At 44.0% G+C, this 14481-nt stretch overlaps 1 non-coding gene across 1 annotated transcript; it reads left to right on the top strand.

Moving 5' to 3' along the window:
• Positions 1 to 13077: 13077 nt before the first annotated feature.
• On the top strand, positions 13078 to 13150 carry TRNAK-UUU (transfer RNA lysine (anticodon UUU)). The gene has a single exon. It is a non-coding gene; the product is annotated as a tRNA-Lys (tRNA).
• Positions 13151 to 14481: the final 1331 nt, after the last annotated feature.

Below are 14481 nucleotides of genomic sequence, written 5' to 3'. Positions count from 1 at the left end.
GAAGACTTTATAGGCACAGTACCAGGGACCGAACTCTCATTTCCTTGCTTAACTTAAGGCCCTTCGCCTATTGATGATTTAGTGCATCACTTACGTATTTAGCTGAACAGGGTAAACATCTTCCTTAAGCTTCCATTCTAGGGAAAACCACTGCTTGGAAAGCGTAATCTAATCACTGCCTGAAAGAGTCCTATTTACCTGACCTAATAAAGAGGGACTGCTTGCTTGTGCCTTAAAATGGTAAAGGACAGAACGCACGGCGCCTTTCGAACCTTTTCTCATTAGATCGGGTAACCTGCACTAATAGGTCAAGCCACATTTCATATAGAAATTCAGGTTCCTAGGAATGTCGTACGAGTCATTCATCTAGTCCCAAGGGGTCTTCCCGACTCAAGCTACTGGGAAATAGGACCACAATTCCTACTCACTGAGTGTAAACGACTCTCTTCGGCTTTCCGTCCCTTTCAATAGGAAGGGTCACAGCCTAAGTCAGGCCGGGCCTTGCTCAATGATCAATATCAAAACAACCATAAGTGATTGGCTCACGACTACGTAGAATGAGATTCTCGCTTCCTCTGGCTGTTCATCTGAATCATATAACAAGAAGTTGGGGTAGCCGGCAGTCTTCCTATTCAATGAGAATTTCTCTCTCTTCCGTGAGAATAAGGAAATGGCTCGTAGCCACAGACCACCAGAGGGTAAATAAAGATCCACTTATTTATTAAATGAAGTAAGGCGTCGATTGAATCAGATGGGATGGTACGAAGTTTTCCATCAGGGGTACCTATTGTCTCTCTTTCTATTGTTTTGTCCGCAGAGGAATTTCCATCCCTGGATGTAGCTACCGATATTCTGCACGGCGGGAACTCTTTCCTGTTCCTGGCCTTTCATCATTCTTTTCCTTTGTGGAATGTCTAGTAGACAAAAAGAAATAGGAATTCCCGGTCGAGTTGGCTGGAAGTTCGCTTCTTCCTTTATAGAGTTTCAATCGATGAAGTAATGTAGTGCTAATTCGTTGGACTTTGTTGACGTGGAAAAGTCTCTTTTCTAAATTGCTGAAGTAATACGAAGTTCTGTGTTCAAGCCTTTTTGCTGCTAGTTGGAACTCAAACCCCTAGCGAGGGTATTCGAGAATGATTACGACGACAAACATCAACTGGTCTTTCATAGTTGTTCAGAAGTCAAAGCTTTTGCTTACGATGAGATGAAAGTAAATAGACAATTTACCCGCTGATTGATCGAATGGAAACTTCCCCCTTCTCGCTAAATTCAAACTTCCTGCTTCAACGTGGAATTGCCTCTAAAGTCGTTACGCTTTCCCTGCGCTTCCTCTTCTCTTTCGAATTAGCGAAGGAGTTTCTTCTTACAGGTTAACTTCAAGCAGTGTCGCTTAGGAATGACTTTCTTCTACCTTGCTCAGAGATTCAAGTTGATTCGCTTCCTGCTAAAGACTACCTTGTCCCAGGATCGGATGCATACGTTTCAGCATTTGCTCTAACTTCCTTTGTCGCTGCTGGTGCCCATCTTTTATCTTATTTAGCCGGGAACTGCCGCCCCACCAACCCCTACCTTCCTATTCCCTGCTAGTTATCTCTCGCTTTTGCTTCTTTTCTTGGTGGGACGGGGTAAGCCTATGAATAAGGTAGAGACATAGTGAGATAATAGATTCTATATAGTTATTGCTTGCGACGGAGTTGTACGTTTCAGGATACCTTTCATCTCGTCTTTCCGGACTTTAGGAGTCTTCCAAACAAAGGGTTATTTATCGGTAGTCAAACTCTACCTTAGTAGGGGGATTCTTTTTGACTGGTTGGCATCGATGGATCACTTAGAGGTTCTCAACTCTTTCCTTCAAGGCTTTCGAACTGTGCTATTGCTTTCGACTGACTTTCCCTAGCTTCTTGGCCTTTTCCAACTGCCACTGAAAGCAGGCTTGACAGGCCCAAGTCTTAATTTGTAGGACTTTCTTTGTATTTGATGGTTCATGTAGGCTTGGGTTTTTTCATACTGAAGCAAGCAATTGAATTTCAAAGAAATTACATATAAGAGAAGAAGATTATATCCTATAATATAATCTTTAATTAAAGTTTATGGATTGAGAAAGCGGCGGGCCCATAGAACTCTCCAATCGTGCTGCACCGAAAGGGGGCCGGAGAGTCGGTAACCTGAGATCGGCTAAGATCGAATTGAACTGTCTTTGATTTATACGTAAAAGATAGATATTGAAAGTGTTCAGCAATTTAATTATAGTCAGTCTTTACTTAACTCGACCCAAGCGATGCCTTTCGACTCCCATGTTTTTTTGGTCAACAACCACATCTAACTTTCGTTCGTCACTACTCGAAGAAGTCTCCCTCTTTTTTTTTGGGAGGCAGAGGAAAACAATTTATTATTCATAATATATGGAATTCTCTGTAAGAGCTGCGGAACTAACCCAAATATTGAATCAACTTAATACGTTACTGCCCCTTATCATTCTTCTATTGGGGGGTTGTTGTCTGTTATTACTGCTTATAATATTCTTTTGAATTCTCTGGTTACGGCAAGGTAATCTTAAGTCGACTATATCATTTTTACAACAAAATGACAACCCCTATACATTGCGATGCACGCCGCTTTCATACGAGATCGTGCCGCAACCACTTAAGGATAAGGGGGAATCCAAAGTCACGTCCAAGATGGACGGAGCGGAGGGAACCCCCGAAGTAGATCGAGCCAAAGGCGACAGCGACCCCAAGAGTTTGGAAGATATCTTTAGAAAAGGTTTTAGCACCGGTGTATCCTATATGTACTCTAGTTTATTCGAAGTATCCCAATGGTGTAACGCCGTCGACTTATTGGGAAAAAGGAGGAAAATCACTTTTCTCTCTTGTTTCGGAGAAATAAGTGGCTCGCGAGGAATGGAAAGAAACATCTTATATTTGATCTCGAAGTCCTCCTATGGCGCTTCTTCTTCAAATCCTGGATGGGTGATCACTAGTAGGAATGACATAATGCTAATCCATGTTCCACACGGCCAAGGAAGAATAAAAAAAATAAGAGAAGAAAGATCGTAGAAAAGAAAGTCTTACGTGCTCTCTCCTCTATCTAAGTAAGAGAAAGAGGAAGGTCCAATCATGCTACTTTGAGAAAGATGCTTAACACATGCAAGTCGATCAGTTCGCCCTTAAGAAATAGGCAACATCGGTTCGAATCCGATACCGATAAAGGGCTTTTTCCTTTTTTTTCGGGTGCTGCCGGCCGGTCTGGATTGATGCCTTTCCTTCTTTCCAGGATTAAGGATCTCCCTTAAGAATGACCTCAGGAACAGTCAATGGGAACGCCATGCCATCGAGGGGCTAGTGTGACCATCCATAGCATACGACGGGCGAGAGGGGTACGTGGTGGCTCAGTGTGTCTACCAGTTTCAGGTGAGGCTATTCGGAGATCCAGGGCGAGTCCCGATTCCATATATACGGTTAAGCAAGCCCTGCCGCCAGCTTCCACCCAGACGACAACGTGAGCGCCTGGCGCGAAAGGTTGCTTTGCTTTACTAAAAAAAATAATAAATATAAGGCGCGTTAGCGCTTTCGTTTTCCAATAAGGGGCGGAGCTTGAAGAAGCGAAGCGAGCCTAGAATAGCAGCCTATTACGTTACGTGGCCCCTTTACTTTTTTTTTTTAAATAAAGCGCTAGTGCCCCTATCCTATAGAGTCAGGCTCTTCTGCTATCAATGAAACCGAAAGAAACACAAAAACCCAGTGCGTTTTGTATAGATCGAGACTTGTAGCTGGATTCTTTACTCATGACATACTGGGAAGAATTGCAGGAAATCGTTCGATAACACTTCTGACTACTATTTCCGACGATCAAGACAATTCCCGCGAACTCTTTCATTTCATAGAAGTTGATTCTTCTTCTTACAAAGCAAATAGCATTTCCTATTGATTTGTCCCCTATCCTATAGAGCTGGACCTATTCTGATTCTGAATTATCCGTCGCTACGCTGTTCCCAAGGACTAGCAAAATCGAAATAGCGAAATTCTTGGGTCATCTCAATGGGTTCAGAAACCACACGTTTCTCTGGATCATCATAGCGTACTTCTACATATCCACTAAGAGGAAGGTCTTTTCGTAATGGATGACCCTCGAAACCATAATCTGTTGATATACGGCGTAGATCCGGATGATTGATGGAAGAAACACCAAACATATCCCAAACTTCTCGCTCCCACCGGCCGGCTGATGGAAATAGACTGACTACCGGAGATATTCGTGTTACTTCGTCTGCACTGGTTTGTACACGAATGCGTGAGTTATACCGAGTACTCAGTAAATTATAGACCACTTCAAATCTTCGTTTTCGAGAGGGATAATCAACTCCGCAAATATCGATCGAAACTTGAACCCTTGTATAGGTATGCAATTTAAGAAAGCACAACAATTGAAATAGGTAGTCCGTTTTGGTATCAGATCTATTCCCATGTTCCGATCTTTCCATTTTTTGAACCCATTTCTTGGGTAAAGTCTCCCAACTATATTTGAAAATGGATTGGTTATCCATATAAAGAAAGCTTTCTTGTAGTTCCGCTTCTTTTCTTGCTCTAAAAAAAAATGAAGAAAGACTTGTTTGTTGTAAATCGCCGGTTGGGTTTACCAACCAAGAAAGACATGGGAAAAAGACCAAAGCTATCAGAAAGACTAAGATGGATAGAAAAAAGGTGGCATGATCTCAATCGAGAGTCATTTCCCTGAGTGACTCTAGAATGGAATCAACCAGATCTTCACTTATTTATGTTTTTTTTTCATTGAAGTAATAAAGCCTTCTTGCTACTAACCCGCACCTACTCATAAGCATCTTACCCGTGGGAACTTAACCCTCTAAAAGACCCATTCATTCAGACCTCCCACTCACTGGACTTCCCGCTCGCACTGATTGGATTGCTCCTTGCTTTCAAGAGTTTGACCAGCTTTCTACTATATTTCATTATTAAACAGACTGGCTATCCAGCGTCCTACTGCTTTGCCTCCTTTGCTTCGAAGGAATGCTTGCTACCGTTAGCCTTACCGAACTCTCTCAAATAAAGACTTTCCTACACTGGCACTATGCTTAAGACAGGTTTGCTGTAGTTCGCGAATAAGGACATGGCTTCATCTAGGTCCAGCTATGATGATAGACTCCCCAAGAGTCGCACGGACCGGACCTACTTTCCATATAATATATAAATAAAAAGTCTTCCGCCTTTCTCCTTGAAGCTCTTCCCGAAAGACTTATAAAAAAAAAAAGAATAGCCATTTTTTTGGAATATGACTCTATTAATTCCCTCACCTTCCCAAATGAAACTGATGAAAGAGGAGCCGTCACAGCTTCTCCTTCGGATCACTTACTCGGCTTTACAAAGCTCCCCATGGTCGCCTTCGATACCATTCCAATCAGTGATTCTTATAAACTGACTTCCCCATAGCCACTTGCTTACGACCTTTCGACTCTCGCTAAACTAAATAAGAGAATTTCACATTCACCCTTCACTTCTCGTACCGGATAGGCTCTTGGACTTGGAGCTCACAAATGCGCTGTTTGAGTGAACGAATGCGCTGTTGACATGAGATAATGAGTTGTTTGACTTTTTTCTGCTGAAGTCGGAGAAGAGGAGGTAGCGGTTCGTGCTTGAGTTGAATCACTTGACTTTGGTCCTATCTTTATATTAAGTCGTAGATCCCCTTAAAAAAAAGGAAATGACATAGGTGTACCCTACCACTGCTGTAGAAAGTCTTGAAAACTGGCTCACATGGAAGCCCGAAAAAGGTAAGGGTCAATGCAACTGTAGGGAAACATTTTCTTGCAGTCACACGTACCAGCTTGAAAATGAACTTTCTTAAACTGGCTTTGCAACTACAACTTCCATTAGAACTAGATGGTTGGGAATTGACACTTACACTCCAAAGGCTTACCTTTTTTATGCTATTGGAGGGGCCTAGATCTTCAAGCCTTAATGTTAATGTTAATGGAAAGATTCATTCCTAAATTTGTCTATTGCCCCTGGTACTCTAACAGGTTGGGGGGTATTGGATAGCTCTTTAGCAAAGGATCTTAGATAGGTTGGTTCTATACTAGACTACTATAAGGGATCTTTTCTGACTCTACTATTGTATTGCATAAAAACCATATGATAGTGTGACTCCCTCCATATCGTGGAAGAAAGCATATTCAACACAAAATAGTCGTCTTCTTAGTGCTTATCTCTTTTCAGCGGAACATAAAGATATCCTATACTAGGCCATAATAAACTGCGTCTTATGGTCCGGTCCATAGTTAGACCTTCCCCAATCCTCTCGTGACGATCCTGGTATACTAGAATGTAGGCCTTTAGCTCCTTATCATTAGCTCTTACGCTTTCATTTAAGGTCATTATAAAATGCCAGGCCAGCCCTTGAAAAGACATATGCAAACCCATAGACATAGACAAGCTGGAGAGACAGGCATAGGACTACCAAAAGCTCACTTTAATATAAATATAAAAAAGGGGATCCCTAAATGCCTATTGGATTGGATGACAGACAGGGACCATCTTCGATTGCCTCGTATAGAACCAACCCCAAAAAAGGTCACTGGAAATGGCTGGAATGAATTGTTTTCAAACTTCTTGCCCTAGAATTTTTTCTTACTTATTGAATCTACAGAGCTAAGCACATATATTCTTTCCTTTCTCTCATTGGCTTACTTGCTGGTTTCCCCTATCCCGCCGCTTGCGGGAAAGACTTCCGCTATAGGGATAGGTAGGTCTCCTATCTGGTAATAAGAAAGAATCTATATGTACATACTGGAGGAAAGAAAAGAGCTTGCCCAATTGGAAATAGTACTGCTCAGCGAAATGTTGTATCTCTCGTTCTCAGATAGACGGACATTCAAACTAAAATCATTCCTTTTTCTTGTTTTCACTCGCTTACTAATAACTAATCAATTTTATTTTTTTTTCTGCAAGTGGAGAGGCCTGGCTCGATAGACTAAGGGATACAAAAGAAATCCATTATCCGCTTGCCTACTTTAAAACTTTGTTTTCTCAATAGATTACCATTGAGCTAGAACCAAAACTTCTTTGCCCGCGAAATCTGCTTGCCCTCATCCCTAGACTGCGGTTACGGGGACAAGGCAAGGGGGGGATGTAACAAAACTCAAAGCGATAAAGAATGAAACTGGGTGGCTTAAAGCCCTTAAGACTTCAACTCGCTCTTAGGCAGAAGCACTAGGAGCCATGGAATTAGGGGGGGCAACTCATTCACACTTGATGTTATATAACGGGATGTAAGAAAACATAACTCCCCCTGTCTCGCGCGAAGAAAGAACCAAGCAAACCGCTTTCACATCCTATGTCTTGCGCTTGACCTATAACCAGCTCTCCCTGGGAAAGAAAAGAGCTTGCAATGCGGGCTACTCTATTGGATCCTATTCGTTCGGCTGGGCTGGAAATGGCTGCCTCACTGCGTGGACTCCTACCATCGAAGCAAACTAGCCTGGCCCAACATGTAAACTTTCTCCAAGAAGGAGATGGGCTTACCCTATGATTGCCGGCTGACAAAAAGAGGTAAAGATTGAAACATTCCTTATTTATTTGGTTTGGCTTGCCTATCTCTTTGCCTTTCGATTTCTCTCAGAATCAGAAAGCCTGCTTCGCTTCCCAAGAGATTTAGGGAAAAGGGCCTTGTCGGCCACCGCTTGCTGACGACGGAACGCATCGTCAATTAAATTAAAGGGTCCTCGCGTTGGACTTAGTTGGAAAGGTAGGTGTTCGGCATGTCCCTTGGTTGCGAACTTTTTGAGTAGGGCGGGTTTGGAGATCCCATTCCTCACGTTTACCGTTGTCCCCAGACTTCACCCTTTCCTTGTATACTTTTTCATTTCAATAGTAAGGCGTGTCCCTGTCTCCAACAAGTGTGTGATCCACTGATTCACTGAGTGACTCTTTCTTACCGCGGCAGTCCCTATCTCTTAAAGCCCTATCAGACTTCCTCCCTCGAGAAGGGACTGCCTTCCAAGACGGACTCCATGTGATCCCCTGACACATGGGGATGGAGCCAATCCGAGGTACATAGGTACGAATTAGACTCTCCCAGTCGGCAGTTATGTCATTAACGACATCTACCATCTGATCAGAGTCCGTCGGAGTCACTATGGATTCTACTACTTTATTTTATTAGTCAATCTCTTGGCTAAGGGTATAGCCCTTGCAAGAGTGAAGAATGATAAGTAGAGTTTCACTAGTAAGTCGGACGTCTCATCTTTCCGACTTTACTACGATGGAAAGACGGGATAATCCTAGGATACCCTGACCTCGTCAACGAGACAGGAAAAGGCAGCAAGAGGCCTGTTTTCCGGGGCATAAGCTTGCTGCAATGACACAGCACATTTAAGTAAAGCGCAGTGAACAAGAAACCAGATTTCCGGACAAGCCTGATCACCTCCTTAGCAAACAAGTGCGCTCCGACACAGAGCTCTTTGTTGAGACCATCGGTCACTACCAAGATGACTCGATTAAGAACCATCTTAAGTAGTGGAAGACCTTCCAAGATCTTCCACTACTTAATGGCCTTAAGTCGGAACAACTTGTCAAACAGGGTAAGGTTCATTTCCATAATTTATGTAACCTTCCTGGTCCTGGTTGGGAGCTGTCTCCACAGGACACGACCAAGTGAGCTAACAGGGGGTTTAGAGCTCCTTAACACCGGATATTCCGTATTAGTTGATGCAACTCTGACTAAGGTGGATCTGGATATGATATTGACCATAAAGCAAAGCGGATACTGACTTCGAAAGTGCTCTTAATCACTTCTTTCTTGGCCTTCTCTTCAATCCAATAGCAAGAGAAGGTAGAGGAAGACAAACCTTATGTCAAAGCTTCATGCTTACTTTTTTACCCTACTTCCTACATGCCTGATCTTAATGCTTGCTTGGAGAGCGCAAATCCTGTAGCGGTAAACCAATAGCAGCGGAAAGGCCGACAACACCTGCTTTTCCGTCTTGCCTTTGCTACTTGAGAGAATGCCTTGGACCGAGACCGAAAGCAGCTCTTCCCCTCATCTCATTAGCAAGAAAACCGCTTTAATCCATTATTTCTATAAAGCACTACTTCTTTTTTTGAATTATTAAACCCCGAAAAAAGTCTCTTTCATGCTTCAATCGAGAATGCTTGCTGTCAGGCTTTCGTACCGAAACAGCTGACTTGCTTGCATCCCTTTGATTGCTTAGTCTCTCCTCCTTGCTGCACTATTATGGTACATCGGTCTAATCCTCTGATCCCGTGACTTGCCTTTCATTTACTTGTCTTTCTCTTTCATCTTTCTATCCTATGCAATCAAAAAAAAATAGGAAGATTCTATGAATATCCCCATCCATAGTAAAGACTCTTCTCAAATACGCAGTTGCCAGATTACACTAAACGAAGCCATTTGAAGTGTGCTAATGAAACCTTCTTTCTAAAGAGGATATGCCATAGGGTGCCCCGAGGATTAGAGCCAATAAATATACATCACATCGATCTAGCCTAATAAACAAGGCTCCATTCATACCGGCTTAATTCATTATTGCCTCCTACCGTATGGCATCTCCTCTACTTCAATTCAAACTAGCGCTTCGCCCCTTTCCTCTTTCTTTGCTGCAATAGATGAGATTGGCATTGGCCTAGTTCCAATCCTTTGTCAAGTCACTTAAAAGCAGCCTCCCTCCTCATTTGCTGCAGGTGAGAAAGGGCCTAGCTTTCCGCTGGCCTGATTAGTAGTCAGACTGATGATCTACCCGTCTCCGAGGGGGTAGACCTGCCGGCAACTCCTACGGCAAAAGAAAAGCGAACTCTTCCTTAACTTAAGCAGCGCTATGCTTCATCCTCAAGGTCAACGGTTCTAGCCTCCTGAACCGTCATAATGGACTTATAAAAAGCCTCTTATGCCATTTTTACCGATTTGGCTATTTGGGCCGTTTTACTCATTTCTTTGATTACCAGGGCATAAGACTGCCCGCTCCACCACGTGCATAAACTAATTATCTCATTATAGGCCAAAGCGTGACCTTTTTTCTGGCCAAACTCTGTGACAGGGATATAATATAAAAAAGGGTGTAATCCCGATTTCTCTAAAGCGCTACGTCTTTTCCCGGCCATCATGCATCGCTCCAACCTCCTATTGCCACAGCCTTACAAGCCAAGCAAGAAGTGACAAATCTCAAGAGGGACCTTACTGCCGTTCCCAGCTTAAGCGTCTACACCTCCCAACAAAGTGAATGTACCTTATGGAACCTCCGATAGGGACTTAGATGAAGCCCGCCGACCTTCTCCACCTGCTCTGTAGATGGAACCTTCGCAGAGCTACCACTTTCGAGAATCATTTTTGTCTTTTTGCCCCGGCCAAGGGCACACCACATTCTAAAGAGATCCCTAAGACTCCAGTCCTACCCCGTCTTCTTAGGATTAAGGTTGCAGCACAGTTTGATGTAGAAGTGGCTATGATAGCAAAGAGCAGAAGAGAAGAAAGATATGTATTATATATAATAAGATAATAGTTGAGAGCACTGCTAGAAAGATAAAGATGGCGATAAGAGATTCGTTCTGTCTTTCTTCACTTCTTATCTTTATCTATGATATTAACTTGAACTTGAAGACGAGTCTTATTCATAACTAGAAAGCAGATCGAAAGAAGCATAGGTACACTGAACACTAACCCAATCCAGATGAAACTACTATTATCGGAACCCAGCTTCTCTTTTTTAGCGAATAAAGATTGAAGTCGCTCTTACACTTACTCTATTTAAAATCTTTCTAATTTATCATATGAAAGAAGGAGAAAGGGGGCTGCTACTGCAACCAAGCAATTGGTGCAGACGCTCTACGATGCAATCAGACAATGAGAGAGCGGACTCTCTTTCTCTAAGGGACACTTCCTCATTTTCTTTATTCCACCCCCTTTCGTCGGTTCCAGTAATGGGAGGGGGAGTACCATGTAGTTAGGAAGATGATCGATGCCTAAAGCATGTCTACTTAAGATCTCTATCCTTTCTGGTGATCAAGATATCCCAAGAAGAGAGACCTGACGGCGCTTACTAGAAGAGAAGGAAAGAAGACACTTACTATAAATCTATTCCACCGGAAGACTACCGCTTTCTTTCTCTCTGTCCACAGCCATGACTCACCCACCTTTCCATCCCCCCTCAGCATATAGATCCACCCGATCGATGAAGACTCGAACCGAACAGTGATCAAATCGACTGACTTTGGAGAGTCAATCCTCAGGGCAAGCCAAAGGAAGGACGGGATAGAGCTCAAAGACAGGCTGAAGGCAGAGAAGGATAGACGAGACAAGGAAGCAAAGGAGAAAAGAAAGATCGGAATAGAATAGAGGTAACGGTGGAACGAACGGTAGACCCAACTCTGTATACTTAGCCGGAAGCAGGGCGTTCCACCGATTCCACTGAGGGAGAAAGCCTTTCCCGTATCTATACCTGATCTGCTAATTTCTATCCGGTAGACTTGGTAAGGTAAAAGGGCCCCGACTTATTTGATTTCCAGAATTCGAGTTCGACCGCAGCTGCCCCTTTTGTGTTTTGGGGGGATCAAGTTCCTTGCCAACTATCGACCCCGATCTCTTTTCATTTTTGGTATTACTAGCCTAGCCTTCGTAAATCACACTAAAGCAGAGCACCCAACTATGGCAAGGCCCCCTTAAGTAAGGGTTAGGTTAGTCAATCCGGCCCGAGACGCGTTCGTTGACAAAACCGCCGTAGGAATGGAGACCTTTCAATAGAGCGGAGGCGAACTGATCAACGAGAAAGAGGCCCTACTCACTACAAACGAATACACCACAAGATCGAACTGCACTCATGCCTCTCCCGCATCAAGTTGACCGACCCCCTACGTAGTTCTTCTATCAATCATGTACGTAGGTAGGGTCCTCCATTCTGATTGGTATATCATGAAAAAAGCCATTTGCACCAGGCGCACTGCGCTTTCCCTTGCCTAGATGTTCGCCTTTCTAAGTCAAGTAATGGTGACCCGCCGAAGACTGGAGCCTCAAAACATGTTGACGAAGACCCCCGAACTGAGGGTTCGATCAGTAGAGGGGACGACTTTCCCTCCCCGGAAGAAGAATAGCCCCGCTCTCTAGCCGACTGATCCCGTGGATCATATAACTGGGAGGGAACGTGTCACATTAGAGGTGAACGATAATTACCACGATGAGGCTGGTCCCTCTTTGATTTTAGTAGACTAAGCTATTCATATGAATGCCGGGCTCTTTCTTTCACTGCTAACCCCAATAAGTCAGTTTCTTAATGCTGATATTTTATGTTTCGTCGAGCCCCGAGCTTGTGGTCCTCCTTTGAGTGTGGGTTCCATTGGATGAATCTCTCAAGTCAAGGTTCACGTACATAGCAGCAAGAATGGTGCAGCGCCTCTTTCTCGTTCTCGCTCGGGAGCCAAAACGAACACGCCTGCTACCTACTGTACTGGACCTTCGACCAGGCATTCTACCCTTGTCGAATCGGAACCAACCACCACTGTATTGCGCTCGAACAGTTGAGCGGCCGCCGGCCAGCAACTTCCGTACTGTACACAGATATAGATTCATTCTTCGTACCTGGTCCAACTTCACAACCCTTCGCGGGTTGGTAAGAAGTCAGTCTTGTTTGGTAAGACTCTATTGAACAAAGCAAAGAAAAGAGAGTGCTCGACCGGAACAACGGCCAACAAAGACCGTAATTACATAGATAACTGCTCCTCCCTTTCTCCGGCTTTAAGGCGAACCGTATGGCGGCCGGAAAGAAAAGAAAGACGACCTCCTCACCTTCTCGTAGATGGTGTCAGTGAGAGCAACTTTAGTATCCCCCGTTGACCTTCTTTTGTAGATAGAATCTTCAATGAGTGGAAACAACTTACTAATAAAGGTGCGCTTGTTGAGTAAGGCCGTTTTCTTGCAGGAGTGCTAACGCGCGCCCTTATTCTTCGCTTGCTCCGCAGTACGAGCCTCATACAGAGCTGCGCCCCTTTAATATGATGAGAAGAGGGGCCGCCCTCTTTTCTGCACCAATCTTTATTTACTACTATCTATCTTTTTTGGGGGTGTATAGCTCAGTTGGTAGAGCATTGGGCTTTTAACCTAATGGTCGCAGGTTCAAGTCCTGCTATACCCAAACAAACCTACCTTACACTATACCTATTCATTAATAAGGATGCGTAGTAACGTTCAAAGATCACTCTTTGGCCTTTAGACTCGCTTCAGCGACTTCGCCCTTTAAGTGAGAAGGGGGTGAGGTAAGGAGTAGTATAAGAGTGGCTCGGTCATCCATAGGCCTCTCCTTATTGGATTCATTCTATTCTATAGGGCGGGGCTGCAGACCAACAATCCAGCAAAAGGGCTTAAAAGCTCCTTTATCAAACCTTCCCCTTTTCAAAAAAAGAAGGTCAGCATCAAAGCCCAGCAAACCCAACCTATACAAAGAGCTCTTTTCAGCCCCTACTCCTAACAAGTGAAAGTAGCTGGCACCCACCATACCTTGCTTCGTGCCCTCGGTTTACTTCACTGGGGCTCTCTTCCCTTGGAACCAGGTATGACAGTTTACTTCTTTTTCTTCACTGACAGCATCCCAATGAAGATGTTCTTTTGTAACTGCCAGGGAGCTGGATCTAATGAATTGATCATAAAATGGAGAGATTTGGTTAACGGGAATGATCGTGGTACTCATTGAAACCCGAACTCAGAGTCGACGAGCATGAAGCAGAACCATCTGAGCACACCGAGCGGCGCATCAAGCAAATAAAGAAGGAGGGAAAGCATCGAATGGGATGTGGGAAGCGAGCTTACCGGTCTTTGCTATGGATCTTTCCCCTCGCTATAGCTACCATGTTCAGTGCCCAAACATAGATATGCCTACCTACATCTTATCTTACTACACCCACTCACCGCTCTTGGAGGTATATGAGACAGACTACGCGCTAACAGCTTTAGCAACAAGGCTATAGGCTAAACAACTAAAAAAGCAAGCATTGAAAGACGCTCACCTAGTGCATTCACCCTAAGGGAAAGTTCCTGAGTCAGTCAACTCAATTACAATCAATCAAAGAAGAGCACTATAAGCTTTCTACGCGCACCCTACGTACATAACTCCGCGATAGGACAGCAAAGGAGACACTAAATACACGCACTACAGAAGAAGCTATGTGATCAACGCGAGAAGCCTAATTGCATTTAGGAAGGAACGCATGCGCATTGGCTAGAGCAGTCACTTCCGGAGTTAGCTCTGCAGATGAAGCAAGCAAAGGCAGAAGGTTGAAAATCCACTCTTGCACAGAGCCTCTTACTCGCCAAGTGGATAGGCAGCAAGCACAACTGGATCTCCTCATCTACGATGCCTCCTTCTTCCATATGTCCGGAAGCCTTATCTTCGTCTCAGAACTCAAGCCCCTTCCCTTTACTCCATAGGGCATTCGACTATTCCCATTCACTCTATCTACTTTGGCTAAT

This window comes from Vigna unguiculata, unplaced genomic scaffold, assembly GCF_037176805.1.
Source record: "Vigna unguiculata cultivar grain cowpea cultivar isolate G323 ecotype 2 unplaced genomic scaffold, ASM3717680v1 ptg000297l, whole genome shotgun sequence".
NCBI lineage: Eukaryota > Viridiplantae > Streptophyta > Magnoliopsida > Fabales > Fabaceae > Vigna > Vigna unguiculata.
This window is presented reverse-complemented; position numbering and strand designations above follow the sequence as displayed.